This window comes from Pan troglodytes, chromosome 5 (genome assembly GCF_028858775.2).
Source record: "Pan troglodytes isolate AG18354 chromosome 5, NHGRI_mPanTro3-v2.0_pri, whole genome shotgun sequence".
Classification (NCBI taxonomy): Eukaryota; Metazoa; Chordata; class Mammalia; order Primates; family Hominidae; genus Pan; species Pan troglodytes.
The window spans coordinates 144030157-144041651 of record NC_072403.2 but is presented as its reverse complement, the minus strand read 5'-3'; positions in this window follow the sequence as shown (position 1 = coordinate 144041651).

The window sequence follows — 11495 nt, the reverse complement described above, 5'->3', positions numbered from 1 at the left end:
TCCCAACTATCCTTCCAAACCTCTAATAATCATTATTCTTATTCTCTAGCTCCATGAGCTTTTTTTTTCAGCTCCCACATATGAATGAGAACGTGTGATATTTGTCTTTCTGTTTCTAGCTTATCTCATTTACCATAATGTCCACAGGTTTCATCCATGTTGTTGTAAGTGACAGGATTTCATTCTTTTTTTATTGCTGAATAATATCCCATTGTGTATATGTACCACATTTTATCTATGCATCTGTTGATAGACATTAAGTTGATTCCATATCTTGGCTACTGTGAATAGTCCTGCAATAAACAGGAGAGTGTCGTTATCTCTTCCACATACTGATTTCCTTTCTTCTGAATATATACCTAGCAGTGCAATTGCTAGATCATATGATAGTTCTATTTTTAGTTTTTTGGAGAACCTCCATACTGCACTCCATAGTGTCTGTACTAATTTACATCCCCACCATCGGTGTTCAAGGGTTCCCCTTTCTCCACATCCTCACCAGCATCTAGATACACACACATACACAAAATGGAAAGATATTCCATGTTCATGGATTGGAAGAATCAATACTGTTAAAATGTCCACACTACTCAAAGCAATCTACAGATTTAATGCAATCCTTATTAAAATACCAATGACATTCTTCACAGACACAGAAAAAATAATCTTTACATTTATATGGAACCGTAAAAAAAAACCAGAATAGCCAGAGTAGAGAACTCAGAAATAAATCCATGCACTTATAGTCAACTAATTTTTGGCAAAGGTGCCAATAACATACACTGGGGAAAAAGACAGTCTCTTCAATAAATGGTGCTGGGAAAACTGGATATCCATATGCAAAAGAATGAAACTAGACCCCTGTTTGTCACTATATACAAAAATCAAATCAAAATAGATTAAAGAATTAAATCTAAGACCTGAAACTATGAAACTACTAGAAGAAAACATTGGGTAAATTCTCCAGGACATTGGTCTGGGCAAGGATTTCTTGAGTAAGATCTCAAAAGCACAAGCAATCAAAGCAAAAATGGACAAATGAAATCATATTATGCTAAAAAGCTTCTGCACAGCAAAGGAAACAAAGTGGACAGACAACCTACAGAATGGAAAAAAAATTTGCAAACTACCCATTTTCAAGTAATTAATAACCAGAATATATAAGGAACTCAACTCAATAGCAGAAAAACTAATAACCTAATTAAAAAATAGTCAAATGATCTGAACAGATATTTCTCAAAAGAAGACATACAAATGCTAGCAGATATATGAAAAAAGGCTCAACATCACTAATAATCAGAGAAACGCAAATTAAAGCTACAATAAGATACCATCTCACCCTAGTTAAAATAGTTTTTGAGTTTCTTATATATTTTAGATACTCATTCTTTTTGAATATGTGGTTTGAAATTTTTTCCCAGTAAGTAGCCTAATTTTAGAGCATCTTATCAGGGTCTTCTTCAAAGCAAAAGTTTTTAAAATTTTGATAAAGTCAAATTTATTACTTTTTTTTTTCTTTTTGAATCATACTTTTGGTATCAAGTCTGACAGCTCTCTGCCTAGGCCTAGATTCATAAGATTTTCTCTTTTCTCTTATGTTTTTTTTCTAAAGCTTTTATAGTTTTACATTTTACAAGAAGTCTATTATCCATTTTGACTTACATTTTATATAATGTGTGAAGGTTAGATTGAGGTTTATTTATTTATCATGTTAGTTATAGATGCTCTTTATCAAGTTGAGGAAGTTTGCCTCTATTTCTCATTTTCTGAAAGTTTTTATTATGAATGGGTGGTAAATTTTTGTCAAATGCCTTTTCTGTATCAGTTGATATAATCGTGTGATTTTTCTTCTTTAGCCTATTAATATGGTGGACTACTTTGATTAATATCAAAATATTGTAACAATATTGTGTCTCTGAAATAAACTCTGCATGGTCATGGTGTATAATTATTTTATATATTGCTGAATTCTATTTGCTAATATTTTGTTAATAATTTTTATATTTACATTCATGAAAGACATAGTTCTAGATTTTTTATTTTTATACTGTTTCATCTTGTTTTAGTATCAGGATAATATTAGCTTCACAAAACTAATTGGGAGGTATTTCCTCCTCTTCTACTGGCTAGAAAAGATTGTGTAGAATTAGCATTACTTTTTGTTTAAACATTTGTATAATTGATTTTTAAATTATAAATTCAATTTCCTTACTAGTTAGTTTTAGGACTAGTTAAATTATCTGTTTAATATTTGGTGAGTTGTTGTAGCCTGTGCTTTTTGAACACTGGTACACTTCTAAGTCATCCAATTTATGTGTGTAGGTCATTTGTAATATTCCCTTATAAGCCTTTTGAGGTTGTTAAGGTCTTTATTCCTGATATTAGTAATTTGTGTTGCCTTTCTTTTTCTCTGTCAGTCTTATTTTGTCAATCTCTCTTATCAGTCAAACTGCTGTCAATTTTATGAACCATTTCAAAGGACCAGCTTTTTGTTTCATTGGTTTTTCTTTTAAACTTTATTTATTTCTGCTATCATCATTATTATTGCCTTTCTTCTGCTGGCTTTGAGTTCATTTTGCTCTTCTTTTTTTGAGATTCTTGAAGTAGGCACTTAGATGACTAATATAACACATTACCTCCTTTCTAATGGAAATATTTAGTATTACAATTTCCCCCTCAGAACTGTTTTAACTATGCCCCTAATAGTTAAATATGTTTTATTTTTTAATTTCATTCTATTCTATTTATTTTTTATCTTCCTTAAGAATTCCTCTTTGATCCCTGGACTATTTAGAAATGTGTAGTTTATTTTGCAAGTGGTTAGAAATGTTTCTGATATCTTTTTGCTGCTGGTATCCAGGTTGATTCCATTGTGATCAGAGGATACACTTTATGTAATTTCAATTATTATAAATGTGTTGTCTTTTGTTTTATTGCCTAGGATACAGTCTATATTGATATATATTCCCTGAGTGCTTGAAAGAATGTGTAATCTGCTGTTGGGGGGGCAGTATTCTACAAATGTTCATTTGAGTCTGTGGATTGATGGTGTCATTGATTCTTCTATATCCTTGCTGAATTTTTGTTCAGTTCTGTCAGTTGCTGAGAAAGGGATGTTGAAACCTTCAAGTATAATTGTAGTCTTGTCTATTTCTCTTTTAAGGTCTATCCATTTTGTAGATGTATGTCTACTCCATCTTCTCAGAAGTAGAAATCTTCTCTTATTGACAATTTTGATTGAACTTTCCTAGCTCCTTCTATGAGCATTTTCATTTTAAAGATATTATTTGAAATCAGATTCATTAACTTTATTACTTGAGAATAAAATGGTCTCCTTATACATCTGTTTGAATAGAAAGAAAATCATCTTAATTACAATCAAGTTTAGCCTGTTATCCTTGAAGGATTCTACTGGATGAGTGATGCATAGTCATGGACAAGTCCCCCAGCCCATGTATGTATAGCATCTTCTGACCTAAAGATAATGGCAAATGATAATCAGCCAATATATAAGACATGTACATTACCAGCTGGCTTTTCAGCCAATGTTTTTCACAAGAAAATAAAAAGAAAAACAGAAAATATTTCTCTTGTGAAATTTATAAAGGACCGAATGGTTGGCAAAGAGAACATGACTCCTAATGCCAACCACATCAGTATCTTTTGGGAAAGGGTTTGTGCCATGTCACAAAAATTCTCTAGTATGTTCACCTGAGAAACACAAAAGTCCTAGTGCTCTGGGGAGAACCACCTTAAAAGACATATCTTTAATGCAATTACATAAGTTTTGACTAATTTTAATAGCAAGAAATATGTCTTTATTCAGTATAAAAGAACAATCCTGAGCGCAGTAAACAAACCAAAAGTTGTAGACCAGCTCCACAAGATTTTCTGTTAAAAGTCCTTTTCTAATTCTACAATTGTTTTATTACTGCAGAATACAGTTTTAAGAAATTATGAGAGAATACCTGAAATTGGAGAAAATCTGTTTATTTTTAAATTTTGAAAGCATTTATTATTTTATTATATAAAACAGAATAACATGATTCTGCACAGATATCTAAGTGACCTTACAGCAAGCTACAGAACTGAAAAGCTCTGATAAGTGATTTGTTTTGGGATTCTGAGTCTCAGTTGCTGACTTGAACCTACGCTGTATATTCAGTATTGTGCTTTAGAATGACACTGTGGCCCTGATAGAAGGAAGGGAGGAAGAGAAATAAAGAAAGTAGTAAGGAAGAAAGAAAGAAGGGTAGAAGGGCAGAAATAAAGTAGAAGGAAGAAAGGAAGGAAGGAAGGAAGCAAGGAGGGAAGGAAGGAAGGAAGGAAGGAAGGAAAGAAAAGTTCAAATATTTTAAATAACCAGCATTTATAGAGAAAGGCCATTGTTTTTTATAAATATGTCTCACTGGCTCTGATTTAAGGAACATGCAAAATCAATAAAATAAAAAGGACTGGACAATTTTGTTTTTTTCAGCCTTTCTAAGCTTCCTTCCCATTCATTTCATAATAACACCTCTGTTTTCCTTTGGAGATTTATGCTTCCTAGTGGATCAAGTGGGAGAGCCCATTACCCAAGCTGGGCCAATCAGTTACTTGCAACACAGACTGTTAAAAACTGTAATAATATACAACAATATTTGTTTCCCCTAAAATATTGTTGATCAGCCACATTTGACTAGAATAGAAAAAGTCCATAATCATTTTGAATAGCTCATCTGAACCTCCGGATTGACTGATGCTTCATGCCTTTCAAGTCTTCAAGTTCCCATATGATTATGGGAGCTATGATTATGATTCCATATTAATTTCAATACCCACAAGGATGTTTACTGCTTCAAAAATGATTTTCTCCTTAAAAATGCAACAAGAGTGGTAAAGACATATGTCCTCTCAGAGCAGTTAATGAAATTGGTTTGCCTTCACTGGCACAGGTTGAAACTTCATAGACAAACCACTGTCAAATCTCTTCACTGGATACTTTAAATAGGTAGGCTGTTCATGAGTCTTTGGTATAACATAATTTGCACTATGTTGGAGGAGAATGTTTGTGGTTTTCAGTACGTGGCTTTATAACACCTTTCAAAAAAACTTCTAAGAAATCACATCCACAGAAGATGTTATTTGAAGGTACCAGAAGGCATCAACCTTTGACTAGAGGGAAAATATTTCTCTTGAAGAAAAACAATAAATAGAAAAATATGCAAATTCTAATAGATTGAAGGTGATTTCTACAGTTTATACTGAAAACTGGATTGTGGCAATTGAAAAATCAGATGGGTGTAGATTCGAGATGAAAATTCTAGAAATGTTCATGTTTTTAAAAAAGTTTTAGAACTAAGTTGACTGAGTGGGATGATGTGAAAAGTTGGGTTCAGAGAAAATATACTCAGTTACTTGGTGAATAATCTTACATGAGGCTTTACCATGATGAATTAATGCCTACCACAAGCTGGGAATTTAAAGCAACATCTGAAAGTTAGAGAAATGTGCCTTTGCCTGGGAGAGCGTAACACAGAGAAACCTGTGAAAGAGATGATCTCTAGCCTACCTTTGCTTTCATTCTTCTGTCAATACCACAAACTGGCCCTTATTCTCCTCATCAGACAGAATAATCACCTTGCCCCCGGCCAGATCCTGCCTTTTTTGGATCACCAAGGCAAGCACTTCTGTCTGAAATGAAATGTCAAAGTGAAACACCTGATTTGTGACATCTACCAATGCAAATACATTTTAAAATAGCTATCTAGTTCTCTCTCTCTCTTTCTCCATAGATAGATAGATAGATAGATAGATAGATAGATAGATAGATGATAGATAGATAGATATAGATATATATAGTTTTTGTACATAAAAAATACTTTTCAATGAGTCACCAGAAGAAGAGATGAACTGACATACAGTTTTAGGATGATATATTATTTAAACCATATAGATAAAAATATGAAGCTTTCATTAGTAAATGGTAAAAAAACATAATTAAAACACAGGTCTTTGGAAACTTGTTCTGCCTTAACACACTGCTACCTCAAAATAAATATATAAATCAATAATACAGAAATAAAGGTCATGAAAATATTGATATTCATTGAGTTTCAAACATCGATGAAGATTTTAAATCACATATTCTCCAAACAAAAAGGTAATGACTAATTAACAGGGTTTTTTAATGGTATGTTTTTGCTTGATTTATTTTTATATTCCTGTTTAGTTGTACTAATAGTTGTACATAGTTGTACTAATGTAGCACCATATAATTTTAGATTCTAAACTTTTCCATTTAACTTTATAATAAACACATACCATAGTTTTAAAACTTTTGTAAATATGCATGGGTGGTATTTCATTGAATTGGATGTTCCATAATTTTAAAAATGTTTTCTATTTTTGGTATAGTTTTGGAGCGCAGTCCTCCAGGTTTAAATATTTTGTACTGATGCCTGAAAATAAAATAATTTTGACTTGCACCTCTTGTGACTTTAGGAATACAGTGTTCGTTATAGTTAAACTCCATCTTCTCGAGAAGAATCTTGAGAAGAAAACCTCAATGGCAAAGTGTGAACAAGCAAAAGAACTGCCAATAATGGGAAAAAGCCATCCCTATGATGTTGCAGTTCTCGGAGCCAAGGAATAAGTCTTGGATATTTTGGGATTGGTTTGCTCAAATATCGGATTTGAGGAACTCTTCAGGCTCACATTTTTCCTGGATTAGCCTGACTTTGACTCTTCATCCTTATATAGAAAGGCCTGAACTGGTCATATTTTAAAAAGAAATGAAGAAAGGATTTTTCAGGTTAAATCAAATTTTATGTTTCTGTTTCTCCCAAATTATTTTCAGATGCAAGAAAAAGCAAACCACACAGACGAACTGCACACTGCAATGAAGTTGGAATGCAAGACTTCATCAGAAGGGAGGGAACAAACTGGATAATTCAACCGCAAAATATGTGAACCACAAACAAGAGTAAATACACAAGTAGACACAACACACACACACACACACACACACACACACACACACACATACACACGTCTGCTTTTTACCCAGGAATTTTCATCAATGGAGTTTTAAAAAAGCATATTTATCCCCCAGCAAAAGCATATGGAAAATTTCACATTTCTATGTTTAAATGCTTGGCTTTACACGTATTGTGAATATTCTTTTAGAAAAGCACGAAAAAATGGAAACAAGTTTTTTTTTTATCAGGCCATAAACAGCAGATTAAAGTTGAAAATAAATCACTATGCCTAAAGTCTTCCTTTAAGACCCAGGCCTAAAATGTTTCCCTAAAATATATGAGTTTCTTGCATGAATCATTTTTGTTATCCTCTATTATACGTGCTCATTTGTGTACAGGGCAAAACATTTTTACCAAACAAATCAATGTTAGGGATAAAGAAACCCATAGGTTGTCTTTTCCTTGGGTCTGACAATTAAGTAAAAGAGCAAGGTGACTAAAACATAATATTCTAATATCAAATGTAATCTTTTTGCCAGTTGTCATAAATTTTTTAAAAATTATATTTGGTTATGTACAAATTACAGACTTTTAGCCAAATTTTGACAGTTTAACTTTCAAATAATTAAAATGTTCACTGGGCTATGAAATCTCATTTAGGAACCTTTATGGTAAAATAAAAACTTACTATGACTTCTAAATCCCTTGGGGAAGTACTAATGTCCTACATTTCTAAAATGGTTTATAGGTTTCAAAGACCTTATGCTCTAAGATTATATAATTGATTCCATTAATTTCTTCCTTATTCTTTTTTTTTTTTTTTTTGAGATGGAGTCTCGCTCTGTCACCCAGGCTGAAGTGCAGTGGTGCAATCTCGGCTCACTGCAAGCTCTGCCTCCCAGGTTCACGCCATTCTCCTGCCTCAGCCTCGATTAGCTGGGACTACATGTGCCTCCCACCATGCCCGGCTAATTTTTTGTATTTTTAGTAGAGACAGGGTTTCACCACTTCCTTATTCTTTATATGTGTCTGGTACTATAGTAGGTGTCAGGGATTTCTACATCCATAACACAAAGCATATCTATGAAAGGTGTTCATTCATATAGAGGAAGAAGATAATTTAAAAGACGATTAGGCACTTTTACTTCTGAAAATATAGTAGGATCATTGTTTATAAAAAACCCTTCCAGTAAACAATGCCTAAAAATACTGAATGAAGTTTTGTAAAATAATACATTTTTGTGTTATTTGTCTAATAAACAAGTCAAAAAAATCTTGATGGGCAGAAAGGAAAAAAGGTGTGACTCCAGAAAGTAGACAAGTTCAAAAGCCATTGTTTGCCCTGAGGACATCTGCCATTCCTGGTAGCCCAGAACTGCATGGACAGAGGAGAAACAAAGCCTGGTCTGTGCAAGGGAAAATGGAAAAGCAAAGAAACAGCTTCAAATCAAAAGTCTCCAAAAGGTGACATCCCTAGTTGATGAACTAAGAAAGGATGTTCTCAGGAGATTGAGACCATGCAAGCAAATGTGAATGAGAATGACCAGAAAAGAAAAGTCAACCTGATGATTCCAGCTCAAAATGTTGCAGATTTTGGAAAGACACATATATACTTTGAAGTAAATATCAGCCTCATCTTTCAAAAAGAGTAAGAACATAGTAAGATGATGAAGAATAAGAGATTTTTCAGAAATCACTAGGTAGATTTGAAAAAAGAACCAAATGATCAGTCTGGAAATAAAGGCATTCCTGAGAATATAATATAGGGAGAAAGAGATAGAAAATAGGAAAGATAGTTAAGCAAAACAGAAGGTAGAGAAGGCAATTGAAGTTTCAGAAGTAGAAAGAGAGAGAGAGAATGGGAACAAGGAAATACTCAGAGTTAGTGATGTGGGATTTTCTAGCATTGTTATGGACTGCAATCTTTAGTTTCAGGAAATCCAACAAATGCTAATATAAAGTAGAATAAAACACACACACACACACACACACACTTTTAGACACATTGCAATCAAACAGCAGAACACCAAAGACAAAAAGATCTTAAAAAGAGACACAAGATAAAATAACTTTAAACAAATGAAAATTAAACTGAAGTAGACTTCCCATTAACAACAATGGATGCCAGAATAATATCTTCACAGCTCCGAAAGAAAATTTATGTCAAGCTAGAATCTTATACTCAGTAAAATTATCTTTTGAGAATGAGGATGAGACAAAGACATTTTTCATGCTCCCAGGAAACAGTTAAAATATAGAATGCTGGAATTCGAGACATAAATTAAATTATTTTTTTAAATCCCTTATATTTGCTTTATGCTTTATAATCACAACATACTTTCACTTTTTTCTCATCTAGCCATATTAATGTGGTGATGCTATTGCCTCAAATAAGAGTTTATGTTTTTCTAAAGTTGGAAGAACATTTTATTAATTAGTTATTTAAAATAACAAAAATAATATGTAATCTGTTCAGCTGACTTGGAAAACATTGAAAAGCGTGTAGAGGGGAAATAATCAAAACCATCCAATATCTCATTTCTCAAAGGTAACTACTGGTAATATTTCATTCCCAAACCTTTCTATAATTTTCTGTGTATGTATCTTTTGATAACTTACTTTTTTCCTTGAAAGTAGATCATAAGAATACTACTCTGCCAGTCATTTTTTTCTAATTGTATTTTTAATGGATAAGTAGCCTTTTGTCATATGAATGCTGCTTAATCATTATATCAGTTACTACTTAGCCATTGTGGTATTTGGATAATTGTGCAGCACATATTTACTTTCCTCCCCTCTGACTATAGAAGACTTTCTGTTTATACTGAGCTTGGCCATGGAACTTAATTTGACCAATGGAAGTTAATGGATTTTGTGCAGAGATCTTAATTGTGCTTACCCTAATTAGTTTGTCTCTGGTACTTTGATGATTCACCATAGGTAGCTGCCGTCCTTTAAGCTTGGGTCCCCAAATAAGCATACATGGAACAAACCTGAACCCAAATTGGGCCTTGGTGCCAAGCCCCACCACTGCAGAGTTGCCCATTTGTGCCTCGTTGAGGTAGGCTAATCTTTGTTGATTTGCAGACCCACGAGCATTGGAATAAATGCTTGCTGTAGCAAACCATGGTGTTTGGAGATGGGTTTTTTTGTTTGTTTGTTTTCTGAGATGGAGTCTCACTCTGTTGCCCAGGCTGGAATGCAGTGGCGCGATCTCGTCTCACTGCAACCTTCGCCTCCCAGCTTCAACGGATTCTCCTGCCTCAGCAGAGCTACAGGCACGCGCCACTACACCCAGCTAATTTTTGTATTTACACTAGAAACGAGGTTTCACCATGTTGACCAGGATGGTCTCGATCTCCTGACCTCATGATCCACATGCCTTGGCCTCCCAAACTGCTGAGATTATAGGTGTGAGCCACCATGCCTGGCCTGGAGATGGTTTTTTACATGTATTGATGTGACAGTAACTGATGAATACAACTGGAATTGGACACTGAGGTTGTATTCTAGTTTTGCTATTATGAATAGTGCTTCATTGAACATGTCACTATAGCTTTTTAAAAAATTATCATTAGTCCCTTTCCACAGAGGAAGAATCTGAGGTTAGGTTGAAGTTTTGTCACCCAATGGCACAAACCTATTAAATGACAACACTGTAATTTGAATCTGAGTCTGTCTAAAGCCAAAGGCCATGTTCTTTTAAGATGCTACATTACTTGTCACTAAAACATGTACACTTTTTAAATGATAAAATATGTCTGGCAATTTATAATAACATAAAAATGGCTTTGACTGGCACTGTAAGTATTAAGTGCTTTTTGTCTCATTTTCATGGTCTTTTAAAACTAAATATTGTATTGCAGTCATCCTACAAGAGACACTAAACTTTACACATATTGTTTAAAGCAACCTTAGTTTGGTACAATATTTTTTCTTAAAGCAGGCATTAAATCAGACTGTAATTTGTAATAGAAATTTTAGATTCAATATGAGAATGAGCACCTTGCTAAAACTTGGATTTCTTGGTTTGCTTTTGAAAATACGCATCTTTTTTATAACATTACTGTAGGTTTATTTATATTTTACAAATATAACAGTAAGCTAATATTTGAAAGAGTGTGCAGTATCTTAAAACTGAGTACTTCTTATTAGGAATAAGTAATGTTCACATTATTTATGTGGGACAGAGTCATAAGATAATAATATACATCTTGTGAAGAAGCAGACAGGCAAATTAATAGCTGCCAAAAGAACCACAGTTTCTGCTTATGTTTGATAAATTAAACATGTTGATATAGAACTAATGATATGTATATAAGTAAAGAATACCATTCATTTATTTATGTTCAGCTAATATCTAACTTGACATCATGTAACCACCCCCAAAAACTGATTAGATTTAGTTAGAATAATTCCAATAGACAAAAAAGCATTATTCTCATGAGCCCTCTAGCAAATCATATCTCTGACTTTGACATCCATGGATATTATAGCCAAAGCAAGGGATTATAGTAGTATGATCAATTTGCAAAT